At 40.5% G+C, this 14163-nt stretch overlaps 2 pseudogenes; both read left to right on the top strand.

Moving 5' to 3' along the window:
- Positions 1 to 8887: 8887 nt before the first annotated feature.
- LOC149183681 (isocitrate dehydrogenase [NADP] pseudogene) lies at positions 8888 to 9630 on the top strand (annotated as a pseudogene).
- Positions 9631 to 9844: 214 nt separating this feature from the next.
- The window catches only part of LOC149183682 (benzaldehyde dehydrogenase, mitochondrial-like), a 108149-nt pseudogene continuing 103830 nt past the window's right edge, over positions 9845 to 14163 (top strand).

The raw sequence follows: 14163 nt of genomic DNA on the forward strand, positions 1-14163 counted from the left end.
TCCATAGCTGTCGAACAACAAGGATAAAGATCAACCTAGTAGTTCGACAACAACATCGACAGAAGTTGTGCCGCCCATCATTACGGAATTGACAATAAAACTGCCAAAGGGAGTAGTACATAAGTCAACGTTTAATCCCTGCGCTAGAGTGGCACAACATTATAATATAGTGGAAGATTTGGCCCAATCTCCATCCGCTATGTCGACTCTTGAAGTACTACAGAATTGCCCATCCCAAAGGCAGGCTTTATTATCAGCCATTGGTGGGATAGACCCAAAGGATTCCAATCTTGTATCCTTCGATCATAAAGGATACGATCCTCAATTACCAGCTCAACTAGCTTTCCTTGTTCAAGTGAAAGCCCTCAACAAAACTGTTCATCGAATAATTATTGATGAGGGAGCATCTACATGCATTATGTCGATGAGTTCTTGGAAAACTTTAGGATCTCCAACCTTGTCGTGATCTTCGACGACATTAAAAGCATTTGACGGAAGGACATATACCCCATATGGTATTCTAAGTAACTTGAAAGTTGGACTAGGAGGGAAAACAGTAGAAGTAGATGTTGAAGTAATCGATGGCAATCTTGATTACAATATCCTACTAGGAAGGCCATGGATATATGCTATGGCGGCTGTTGTGTCGACCTATTTTAGGAAGATTGCATTTCCCTTTCAAGGAGGTATTACAATCGTCGATCAACAAAACTTCCTCCCCAATGGTTCTCAAGTTACAGGAAGCATTCCGATGATCCATGGAAGTCCCCATTCGCTTCAAAATATCAGAGTAGGCCTACTAAAATATCCTATACTAATGGGAACTTTCGCCCTTCCACCTCCAATCAACCTGGCGGAAGTAGCGTCGGTAGGAACCTGAAATATGATATCTTCTACAAAGATCTCAGAAAATGATATCAACATGGATCATGCAATGGTTTTTCCCCCAAGCCCAATGGAAATATTGTAGCAATCAATATTCCTAGCATGGGAGGCAAACCCAAATCAACACTCATCAAGCGTTTGGATAGATAGGTCTAAAGAATATGGTACCCCTTCAGATCCTCGGTCGTGAGTGCATGTCACCGACGAAGGAATTGTCCAATCAATGGTAATTGAAGGGGCACCATGGAATGATTCCCACCATCGTTCCCTTCTTCCGGATTGTGGAGAAGATACTCAAGATGACCTTTATCATCCTTCAGTTTTTGATTTCCTATCAAATACTGTAAACACGGTGGATTCCGAGCGAAACTTGTCCAACATTGAAGAGACTATCGCCATAAATATCTCGACCAAAACAGATGTTGTAGAGAATATTTATGTTGGAAAATGTTGTTCTCCTTCAGAACTGGAAATATATAACGCTCTTTTTTGCAAATTCAGAGATGTCTTTGCTTGGTCATATAGTGAAATGCCAGGCATTGACTCGAGTATCATTGAACACGAAATTAAGATGTATCTAGATGTCAAACCGGTACGACAACGGCTAAGGCAGGTGCACCCCAAGAAAGCGACTGCCATTAAGGCAGAAGTTGAAAAACTTCTCCATGCTAGTTTCATCTACCCGGTTCCTCTAACCGATTGGGTATCGAACATTGTCCTTGATATGAAAAAACAAGGAACAATTAGAGTGTGCATCGATTATAGGGATGTAAATCAAGCTTGTCCAAAAGACAACTACCCTACACCCTTCATTGACCAGATAATTGATGAATGCGCCGGATGCGAAATCTTTTCATTCATGGATGGATTCTCCGGGTATAATCAAATAAATATCCGCCCATAGGACCAGTCAAAGACTGCATTTATTTGTCCGTGGGGCACATTCGCGTATCGAAAATTACCCTTTGGTTTAAAGAACGCGGGGGCGACGTTTCAGAGGGAAATGAATTATGCCTTCCATGACATCAAAAACATCGTTCAACCATACCTCGATGACCTTCCGGCTCATTCGCGAAAGCGGACTGATCACCCGCAGCATTTAAGAGCGATATTTCTACGTTGCCGACACTACAAGATACGACTCAATCCACACAAATGTGTATTTTGCGTCAGTTCTGGTCGTTTACTTGGCTTTGTAGTCTCGAAGGACGGGATTCGTCTCGACCCATGTAAGGTCCAGGCAATCATAAATTTGCCTCCACCTTTGAATTTGCTTCAGATTTAGAAACTCCAAGGGAAAGTGAACTTTCTGAGGAGGTTCATTCCAAATTACGCCGAACTTGCTAAAGGTTATACACGTCTTTTGAAAAAGTAAGTGCCCTTTGTCTGGGATCAGGTTCCACAAGCTTCCTTTGATGCTTTAAAAGAATCACTAATGAAAGCATCATTAATGTACGCTCTTGATTATCAAAAATATTTTAACCTGTATCTGGCTGCAGCAGCTACGACCATCGCAATGGTTTTAGTTCAAGAACTCTATGGAATTGAACATCCTATATATTATTTAAGTAAAAACTTAAACGATACAGAAAGCAAATATTCTTACGTTGAAAAGCTAGCACTTGCAGCTGTTCAAGCGATACAGAGATTTCGACACTATGTCCTCTTTTGGAAAACTACCATTTTGTCAGATTGCAACCCCATGACTTATATATTGTCACGACAGTTGCTGGGGGGAAAATATTCAAAATGGATAGCAATCCTACAAGAGTTTGATCTGGAATCTGTAAAATCCAAGTCGAAGAAAGCTAGTTTTCGCAGAATTATTGTGCGATCTCCCATTTGTTTCTGATATCTACAAGCAATGAGTGGTATGGAGATATAATCATTTATCTCCAAACCCAAAAATACAGGCCAAACACCTCCCACTCTGAACAAAAACGTATTCGATACCAAGCAAAAGACTACATGATCGTCGGTGATACACTTTACCCTCATGGTACTGATACAGTTATGAGAAGGTGCCTCACCCATGAGGAGGCCGAAAAAGTCCTGAATGATTGTCATTCAGGCGCGTGTGGGGGGCATCAGTCTGGATATGCTACAGCGCAAAAAATCTTACGAGCAAGATACTTCTGGCCAACAATGTCCAGAGATTGCATAACCGCAGTCAGAAGTTGCCATGCTTGTCAAATTTTCGATAGCAAAACCAGAAAACCACCTGCCCCTCTGCAGCTGATAGTTGCAGTTGGGCCATTCGCCAGATGGGGCATCGGTTTCATGACATGTAACCCCACCTCAACCGGGGGGCATGGGTATATCATAGTCGCAGTTGACTATTTTACCAAATGGGCAGTGGCGATGCCTACATTAGATAATACTGGTGAAACAACTGCCCTCTTCTTTTTCAATCATGTAGTCGCCAAATTTGGCGTACCACAGGCTATAGTCACAGATCATGGATCGCATTTTCGCAATCACATGATGGTCGAATTAGCTGCCAAACTAGGGTTGTCTCATGACAGCTCTACTCCATATTATCCGCAAGCCAACGGACAAGTTGAAGCAATCAACAAGGTCCTGAAACACATGCTGCAAAGAATGATTTGAGTTCACAAGAGAAGATGGCACCTAATCCTGTACTCAGCTTTGTGGGCTTACCAGACATCGGTAAGGAATGCAACCAGGTTTACGCCTTTCCAACTGGTATATGGCCTAGAAGCAGTCTTACCAATCCAGTGCGAAATCTCGTCTCTCAAACTCGCAATTGATCTCATCCCCAGAACTTCCGAAGAAGAAGCTCGTTCTTGGAATTAATCCAATTGGATGAAACCCGTCGTGATGCCGCTTTGGCTAACGAAGCCCATAAGGAATGAGTCAAGGCGCAGTTCGACAAAAATGTCAAACCCCGTGTCTTCTCAGAAGGTGACTTGGTCTTGCTTTACGACCAAGAATCTGATAAATTGGGAGCAGGTAAATTTAAGTCTTTATGGATGGGCCCCTATATTTTTAGACGAGTGTTAGCAAAAGGAGCCTACGAGTTAATGGATTATGACGGAATTCCACTAGCGCAACCTCGTAATGGGTTGTACCTCAAGCGTTACTATGCGTAATGGTAACCTGTATGCTTTTGTTATGTTTTTGTTTTCGCTAAAGTGTTTATTTTGGTCAAGTAATCCACTTTTTACATTTGTTGCAGTTGTCAAACCTATTGGAGGCATGTGTTGGATATGCCGACGGAGCGAGTCGTAGTTCGCGGAACCTATCTTCCGCAGCCTGGGCTATTTTTGATCCAAGCGGCGAGTTAGTAAGTTTCAGAGGGGTATGTATTGGTCGATCAACAAATACCATCGCTGAATATAGCGCGTTGATAGAACTTCTCTCTAATGCCATCACACATGGTATACTCCGACTAATTGTCAGGCTAGACTCACAACTCATAATACTACAACTCAATGGTATATATTCCGTCCGAAACCCAGCTATTTATCGCATGTTCCTAAGGGTTAAGATTTTGGAAAGACAATTTGATTTTATTCAATATCAACACATTTCCAGAAACGTAAACACATTAACTGACTCATTAGCAAATTATGTGTTAGATAGACATTTGCAACATTTATAAAAAGAATCATACCATCAATGTTTGCATGTGGATCATGCAACTTAACCAAAATAAAACTCCGAAAATCAAAAATATATATAACTATTTATGGTTTACACATAATGTTCTGTAACCAAGACAAAATCGATCAAATGACCCAAAAAATTCAAAATGCTAGGGGGCACCCTAGTCTAATGATGCTCGTGACATAAGAGACAAGTCCATCATCTTGGCACACCAGTAGTATGCCGCTGTAGCCTCAAAGGTAGCTCGTCAGTCCTCAAATTTGGAATACCAAGAGTGAGGCCCTCAACCTGATCCTGTAACGCTGGGAGAGTCTCGGCCACATCGAGGTCATGAAGGATAGCCCTTCCGACAGCCTCTCCTACCGGGGCGGCAGCTGGAACTCTCAGGCGAACTACTGGACAGACAGGACCAACATCTGCATGTACACATGAGTTTGATTAAAGTCTTGATAGAATAAAGCACAAGAACATTATAAATGAAAAACGATAAACAGGAATATGGTCAAAGATTTTACCAATGGCACCCCACTGTTCGCCATCCGACAATACTAAATCTGGATCACCCCGGAAGTCCATGCTAGCATATGGATACTCGGAATAAACCATCTCCTGATGATCAAACCACCTGAAGAAGGTATCAGAAAATGAAATCTGAGACTGAACAGCATGCCTAGACATATGGTCAACCCATCTCTGCATACGTGGTTCAGTAGGTGAAGGTAAATCGAGTGCAATATACTGCGGCTGCATCAGTGGTATCTTCTCCAACACAAAGGCAGTCAAAATAGAACCATACCCAAAGTTCTTCAACCTCTCGCTCTTTATCTTGGTCAACTGTTCTTTCATCACAAGAAGTACTTCGTCACACCAGTTGAACACCTTTGGTTTGAGGCATTCCAAGGCATACTGCATATAAGATTGGTTGGCTACATGAAGAGCCGCACCACCGGCCATCCTACCAAAATTAAACAGAATAGTCCTGAGGGACCTATCAGTGGTATCACGGATGATGATCTTGTTGTCTTTACTCGGCTGAGATCCCTCTCTGCAGTACCGGCAAACATAATATCTCACAGAGTCACCTCCTCGAGCCGAACTTGATAAAGAGATGGGGGCACCCCGCCTCGATAAGCCAGTCAAGAAATAGATGTCTACTACAGTCAAGGGGATAGATTTGTCCCTGATCTGGAAAACCTGGTTGATAGGATCCCAAGCATCGAGCAAATACTGCAGTAAGTTGATCTGTTGTCTCATGCTAGAAATGCAGAAGAACTTCAACAAGACACAGTTCCGCAGTGCGTTTACTGTAACCAGATCATGTAGGGAAATCATGTCCTCTTCTTCATGCTCACGTTCTCGCCATGTAATGGTCATCTTACTCCAAAGATCTCTGAAAAACAAACAAGAAAAGAGTTAGATCCTGATTTTGGTAAGAAACAGGCAAAATTTCCATAAAAAATTATGCACAAAATTCCTTCTATGCGCCCAACGCACCTACAGTAGTGTTTTGGGTGCGTTGCATGTCAGATAGCCTTTAGATAGGCCAACATTCAACGCACCTTTCGATACACAGAGGGTGCGCTGAAGGCATAACAAGTTTTTGAAACCCCAGAGGCTCAGAAAAACTAGGAATCAAGCTCAGAATGTAAAATGGAAACCATGAAATGAAAGAGCTTAGGTTTAGCTCCTACCTGGTCCAGACGGTGCTGAGAATCGTCCACAGAATCTCCCGAAAACAGCTGATGAAGATCAAAGGGGGAAAGCACCTCCAAAGCTCCAACAAACCAAAGTTCAAATGAAATGGTAAAATGAGAGGTAAAAACACTTTTTCATTACTTTTTACGTAGTTTAAAGTAAAATATTAGTGTTCTAACTCGTTTTCAAGAATATATTGTTCATTTCTAACTAGTTTGATGAAGCATTTGAAAATACAGTACAATCTTTGAAAGAACAAAGCTATTTATGGTAAAATAAAAAAAGGGACCATTTAATCGAGTAGTTTTAGCACATAGTTCAAGCTCATTAAAAAATAAACATAATCCATGAGCAAATGTTTCCTCCTGCGTTTAAGCTTGTTAAAAAATGAACTATTCCTCGGTAAATAACCATCGTGAATGTAGTACTTCAGCCATTAAAGCCTTGGTCGTGTTTGCACCATCACCTCGACTTTTTCATTGGCCGATCATTCACCTCCATTTGATTGTTTACCCATTTTGAGGAACAGCTGTGACGAGTGATTTTACTAGCCATCCTTGTGACACTGCCATGATTGGAAAACTCCAAACCTTACCTGGAATCAGCTGCTACCCATTTTATCACTCGTTCCTCAAAAGACGAGTCTCCTTTAAGCTCTTTTCAACTGACTCGTAAAATATGAAAATATTGCTGAGACATTGGCCTCTCCAGCTCGTTAAAGGGACAGGAAGTGCTATCCCTCCTCTAGATTTTAATCTTTTTGGACCTGAGGGATTATTACACAAAAAGATCGAGCGATTGTTTTGTTCAGCTTGTTAAAAGTATCGAAAATTCATCCCTTCTGTATTGTTTTATACTTTTTCAGACTTAAGGGATTAGATGACGAAAAAGGAATTTTGGAGTTACCTTTACGTTCCTTTTCAGACTCTCTAAAATTGAAAAGGACCGAGTTATCTTTGTCGTTAAACTCGTTAAAAAGATTAATAGCAACAAACTTGTCTATAGACGAGAATGAGTTTCACTATCGCTAGGCTCGTTAAAACATAGCGATGGGTTTTCCCGAAGGGCAAATTATAGAACAAGCATATGTTATCCTCCTCAAGCTTGACAAAAATAAAGAGGTACTAGTCAGAAATGATTGGGGAAAATTGGGAAGAAAACTTGAAGAAACTTTGTTGGTAGCAAGTCGCTCTTGAACATGACACTTCCACTCCGTGTCCAAGTCGGGTTGGGTTGTTTCATTCACCGGTCACATCACCATGGTCATGCCATACCATCCAAATTTGGGGTCAATGCTACCAATCCATCACATAAGTGTCGCTGATATGTTCAAGAGATGTCATTCACCTGTGTCTCACCCACTACCATACATTATACTCCATTCTTTCATGACCGCCACCGTGAACCTTATATCACCAGATCGTTTTCACCTCCATTAAAATCATTTGCTCCGTTCCGTGTCATTGATGTGGGATTCATTAAGGCCCTCTTGTGATGGATCACTTCTTTTCGACATCAGCTCATTATCCAAGAAGTTGATCTAGGAACACCCCATTTAGTACTTTGAAGCTTGCATGCCTCAATGTCAAGTTTCTCACTTCCAGCGACAGGTTTACATCAATGGCCTTGGACCGAAACGCCAAGTCCTTTATTGACACCACGTGAATTGTACTGCAGTACCTTGAGGGTCATTATCATTATCGGTGATTCCTCTCTCACTTGTTAACAGTTTACATCATTGACTGTGTTAGACTCCGTCTTGTCAAGTCAAATTTGTCTTGACAACAGGAACATTCATGAATGGAAAAATCTAGGTTGGTAGAGTATGTATGTCAGCTGGAAGAGCAGGTGAATCAGCATCTCAAGGGCTTACTGAAAATTTAGAAGGTCTTGGATTTGAAACTGATAGGTTAAAGATAGGAACACCTTCTCGTGTTGATTGTCGTACTGTTGACTTTTCAAGTTTGGAACGCCAACAAGGGGATGAACAGGTTAGCTGGTTTAGCTTTGATCCTAATTTTCATATAGAAAGAGAGCAAATGTGTTGTTACCTGACGCGCACAACTGCATCCACTCACTAGCTTATCAAAGAAAACTTACATGAGACACCTACATATGGAGGCTGGGTTGAATCAAAGGGACCCCGATATTTCCCATCTATTGAAGACAAGATAGTAAAATTTAAGGATAAGGAGTCTCATCAAATTTTCCTAGAGCCTGAAGGTCGCAATGTTCCAGAGCTTTATGTGCAGGGTTTTTCTACAGGCTTGCCAGAGAGACTTCAATTGGCATTGTTGAGGACATTACCTGGTCTTCAAAATTGTTTGATGTTGAGGCCTGCCTATGCTGTAGAGTATGATTACTTGCCTGCACATCAATGCTTTCGAACTCTTATGACAAAAAAGATAGAAGGCCTCTTTTTCTCAGGTCAGATAAATGGGACCACTGGTTATGAAGAAGCTGCAGCTCAGGGTTTGATAGCAGGGGTCAATGCTGTAAGGTTCTCTTCCAGTAAACCACTTATTGTCCTTGAGAGGGAAATCAACTATATTGGGACTTTGATTGATGATCTTGTGACAAAGGATCTTTGAGAACCATATCGTATGTTGATAAGTCGTTCAGAGCACATAAGGTATGATTCTGTTTTGGAGGAGGTTTTGCAAAACTCCATAAGAGGGAGGTGGAATGGCGATGACTATGTTCAATGTTGATGAGTCTGTTCGATCCTTTGCTCAGTCCTCAATGGTAATGGCACATTCAAAAAAGTGGCCTCTCTATTTAAGTACAAAAAATACCATTCTTAAAAAATATGATGGCAGGTTTAAGGACATCTTTCAAGAAGTATATGAACAGAACTGGAAGGACATGTTTGAAAAAGCCGATATTTGGTATGAGCATTGGCTAATTGATGACATGGTAGCTTATGCTCTTAAGAGTGAAGGCGGGTATGTATGGGCTTGCAAAAATTATGATGGTGATGTTCAAAGTGATTTTCTGGCACAAGGCTTTGGGTCGCTTGGACTGATGAAATCAGTGCTGTTATCCTCAGATGGTAAGACTATTGAAGCTGAGGCTGCACATGGAACTGTCACAAAACATTTTCGAGTTCATCAGAAATGGGGTGAAACTAGTACCAACAGTATTGCTTCAATATTTGCATGGACACGTGGACTTGAGCACAGGGAAAAACTCGATAATAATGAGAAGCTGTTGGATTTTGTGCACAAACTGGAGGATTCCTGCATTGAGACAGTTGAGTCTGGGAAAATGACAAAGGACCTTGCCATTCTAGTTCACGGGGCAAAGGTATCAAGGAACTTTTACTTAAATACAGAGGAATTTATTGACGTTGTTGCAGAAAATCTCAATTCAAAGATTCTTTCATCTAAAGTAGTTGTACAATGACATTCTGTTACAAGGATATAGTTCTGCAGTATTTGCAAGAAGTATAATCCTCTCTTATGAAATGTTAAGGGAGATGTATGAGAACCAACTATGCTGACAACTATTTTACGTCTTGCCTTGAGGAAACCTTCCAAGAGAAAAACATCTTGAAGGGGCGCATCACGTGCTTTGGTGGGGAACATCAAGTCACATTTTTTCATGAGTACAGGGCATGCGTTGATTGGGTGCTATGCTGCTTCACTTATTGAAGATAGGTTTGATAAAGAAGAATACAGAAATCCTTGACAGGCATATGAAATATGTTCCTCAGATATCCTTTACTCATACCATTGCTGTGTATGAGCGAAAGTTATGGAAAGCGGCTGGAAACGGTAATTTGATAAAAGCGCCCCAAAGTTACAGAGGAAAAAATTTGGTTGTTTTCAAATGGTAAAGGTAAAAGTAAAGACCCGAAACAAACACAAAATATCAAACATAAGCAGAAGAATAGGATTCAATTTCCTATTTATGACTTCAGAATTCCTTATTTGAATGGCCAACGCATTTCCAGATATTTGGGGCGCAGTTGTAATTTTCAGAATGTGCAAAGTGGCATACAAGATTCGATTGCCTATGTTTATCTTCAGTAAATGGGATTGACACCTGTAAATTCCACCTATTCATCAACAGATTCGAGTAGAAAATGGAGCGCTTTTCTATCTTCAAAAACGCTGATTGTCTCTTAGTTTTATTTATTAATAATGATAAAACAAATTCCTTATCCTGGGGTCAATTTGTTTTCCCCTAGCAGAGTTTACTTAAGGTATTGAAAAAACCATTTGTAAAGGTTAGAGGGAGAGAGAGTTCTGAGCGCTGGTGGAGGAGAGAGAACAGAGCTTCATTGTATAGATTTTGACAGAGATTTTAATTAAAAAATGTAGCTCTGACCCCTGAGATTCCTGTGGTAGGAGATTTAACATTTGTGTCCTCTTTTGTTTCATATGTAGCCTGTTATGTGTTCATGTCATTTCATGATCGTTTCCATTTGAACAAATGAAGTGTTAAGGTAGAATTCATAATTTGTATGCTCTGCCTTTAAGTTTGTTGATATTTAATGTTTTCTTCTGTTTGACAAGGATTCATCTTCTATGCCCTTGTCAGCTCCTCAGCAGTCTTGCCATTCCATTTAATCTCAATTTGATGTTAAAATTTCTTGCCTACCTTGCCTCAGGGGATAATCTGTGTTTTTGATTGCATTTCTCTGTTCAAGCTGTTCCTTTGCCCCATGCAGCCCAAAAAAACCCCACCAATTTATTAAAAACCTATTTTTATCAATTTACTAGCCTAAAATCAGTGTTCTTTATTGGTCATCTCAGCCCTTTGAAGACCTTTTGCCGAGATAGACCCAGAGAGAGCCCTCTCCTGTCCCCGTAGGGCTAGCTACGAGGCTAAGTGGTTTGATGTTGCCTTGGATTTTGCCTTCTTCAGCCTGAGGCAGTTTCACGCGCTAACATATTGGCGACCATACTGGGGAGAACAAACTTGTTTGTGGATTGTTGTGTTTGTTTCATAAGTCTTAGACGGAGCCTGAAGTTATGCCAGGTAGCCTTCGAAACGCTTTTGCTTTGCATAAGCGGAAGTAGATAAACGCTGCTTCAGTCAATCTCCGTGAGCTTGTGAATACAACACTTTGATTGCATTTTACCCCAGTTCATTTGCAAACTCTGAACTTTTGGATGATTAGTTGAGAGTTTTCACAGGTTAATTGGTTATTTGTTCCTTGATATCCAAACTGGCTTCAGATTCTAATCGTATATTCAAATCTCATTCATGTCCAGCTGTTTTTGAGTATCTTGAAGACATTTATTTTGATGAGAGTTTTGAGTTGTCCTTGTTCAAAACCAAATCTGAAAGTGCACTTGATTCTCTAGTTCCCAACCCTGATTTTGCCGCTGCCCTTGAAATCGAGAGACATAATAAATTGGTTGAAAATTTCATCCTAAGACACCTTCAGACAGATATCCAAGTCACTAATCTTGCTGATTTCCTCGAAACTATATCTGCCAATATTGGATCTACTATCACGTCTTCAGTTCCACATGAACAGACCAATCCTCCTTTTATTTCTATATCCCCTATAGTCACACATCCTGAATCAACAGTCAATTCTCCTTCCTCATCACATATCGCTTCTCCTCTGCCTACACCTCCCTATACCCCTCATACTACAGCTACACCTACTCCACCTGCTACTCCTAGACCCAATCTACCTAAAGCAATGGCTGCTCGGTTTGCCCCACTTGCTCTTCCTCAAAATCTGCATGATATGCCAGCTGATTATCAGAGTAAAATTCCCATGTTTGATGGCACTCCTCAGGGTGTTTCCGCTCAGCAGCATATAGACAAGATGACAACTTTCTTTGATCTATATGAGATAGATGAAGAGGATGTAACTATGTGTTTGTTTGTACAAACATTCGGAGGAGAAGTAAGAAAATGGTTCAGAGGTTTGACAGCTAGAAGCATACCCACATTGGAAGAACTTCAGAAGAAGTTTCTAGATCGATGGGAAATCAGAAAAGATCCACTTCAGATCAATGCTGAGTACAACAATCTCAAACGTAATCATGGTGAGTCTATCCAAGATTACATTATCGGATTTAACACAGTTTACAATGCTATTCCAGATGATTTAAGACCATCTAGAAAATCAGCACTTCTCAAATTCCCAGATGGCTTTGATCCGGAGATGGCTTATTCATTGCGAGATAGAGATCCGCCTACCTTGGAGGATATGCAGAAAATCGCTGTTAGTGTTGAAGAAAATTTGAATGATAAAAGAGCAAGGATGAAAGTCGAAAAGCGAGTGACAATCAAAGAGGAAGCTTCTACATCAGATCAGCTCCTTCGCAAGGTAGAAAGGGTAGAAAGGTTGCTTGAAAATACTCATCTCAGCAAGCCGGAACCACAGATCCGTAATCCTAATTTCCGAGGTCCGCAGGAGCCACAATACAGAATTAAGAAGCGTAAAACAAGGGCACAAGAAACAACAGTTCAGCAACAAATAAAACCTCTGCTTCAGCAGAATTTTGTTAGCCAAGAATCCGAGGATGAAGGTGATACTATAGGAGAGGAAAATCACTTTTTCACTCCTGATGATCTGCCTACCTATATTACAGAAGAAGAAGAATTTATGATAAATTCCATCATACATCAAGATGAGAATTATATCCTATCAAATGATGTAGCACTTGAGGAAGAATCGGAGGAGTACCAAAGAGGATATCTCAATGCTTTGTCCGCTCAACAGAGACAATTAAGAAATCGAGCTGTTCCCATAAATCCCATTCAGAAAAAGAAAGATACTTCAGAAAAAAATGATTCAACTTCCCCACAGACAAAAGGAAAAGATATAATTGATCCCCCAACAAGTCAATCATCTTCAGCAGATAAGGTAAATCAGCCACCAAGCATAATGAAGGATAAAGTTGAAAGAAGAGAAGTTACGGCCAAAGAAGGTGAAAAAGTTTCAGCATTTAGTTTGGAGAATGAAATTTCAAAGCTGAAAGTGTCTATTCCATTGACTGAAATCATGAAAAACACCACCTACCGAGGTCAAATTTCCAAAATTATGAATATTGATCCAATGCTTGACACGGTAAATGTAGAAGATGATCAGCCGGAATTAATTTTTGGGCCTGCTTTGAATGGTGAGTCTCCTGAAAATGATGTTCCTCCCTTCTATATTAGTTTGAGGTTGCACGAGTATATTTTACATAATTCTATGTTTGACTCGGGTGCTTCGCACAATTTGATGCCGAAAGCAATCATGGAAAGGCTGGGATTGGACATCACAAGAAAATATCATGATGTGTATTCATTTGATTCCAGCCGGGTAAAGTGTATCGGATTGATCAAGGACTTGGTGGTAAGCCTAGATCAAATTCCAACTAAGAATGTTTTGATGGATGTGGTTGTGGCGAATATTCCTCCGCATTTTGGTATGTTGCTTTCAAGATCTTGGGGAGCTAAGTTGAAAGGTACACTTCAGCTCGATTTTTCTTATGCTACAATTCCAGTCTTCGGTCAAATGAGAAAGTTATATCGGGAGCAAAAGATGAAATACATGATAACTAGAAAAGAAAAGCCAATAAATCATCCTATAAATTATGTACATACAGATTTGGAGTCGTTCGTTTTGTTTGCTGATAATTTTAATGAGATAGATAGTCAGTTAGTTCAGGCAGAAGATATACCAGAGATTACTGAAAATTTTAGAGAAGTTCTACAAAAGGAAAGAGAAGAAAAGTCAACTGCCATGAGGCAAACAGATGAAGCTAAGCGGCAACAAACAGAAAAAACAGAGGCAACACAGTTTCAACAGTTGGAAGAAGATGAAGATGGTCTTTGGACCATGGATTTTGATGGTGCTGTGGGTAGTGATGGTGCTGGTATTGGTGTGTGTATTCGAAGTCCCTTTTCTACCCGAGACAAAGTCCCAAGCAAGGTGAGAGTGTGCTCTTATAAACTAGCATTTGATTGTTCAAACAATGAGGCAGAATATGAAGC

This window comes from Pinus tabuliformis, chromosome 3_2, assembly GCF_031772625.1.
Source record: "Pinus tabuliformis cultivar Carrire ecotype Pingquan chromosome 3_2, CPIR1, whole genome shotgun sequence".
Classification (NCBI taxonomy): Eukaryota; Viridiplantae; Streptophyta; class Pinopsida; order Pinales; family Pinaceae; genus Pinus; species Pinus tabuliformis.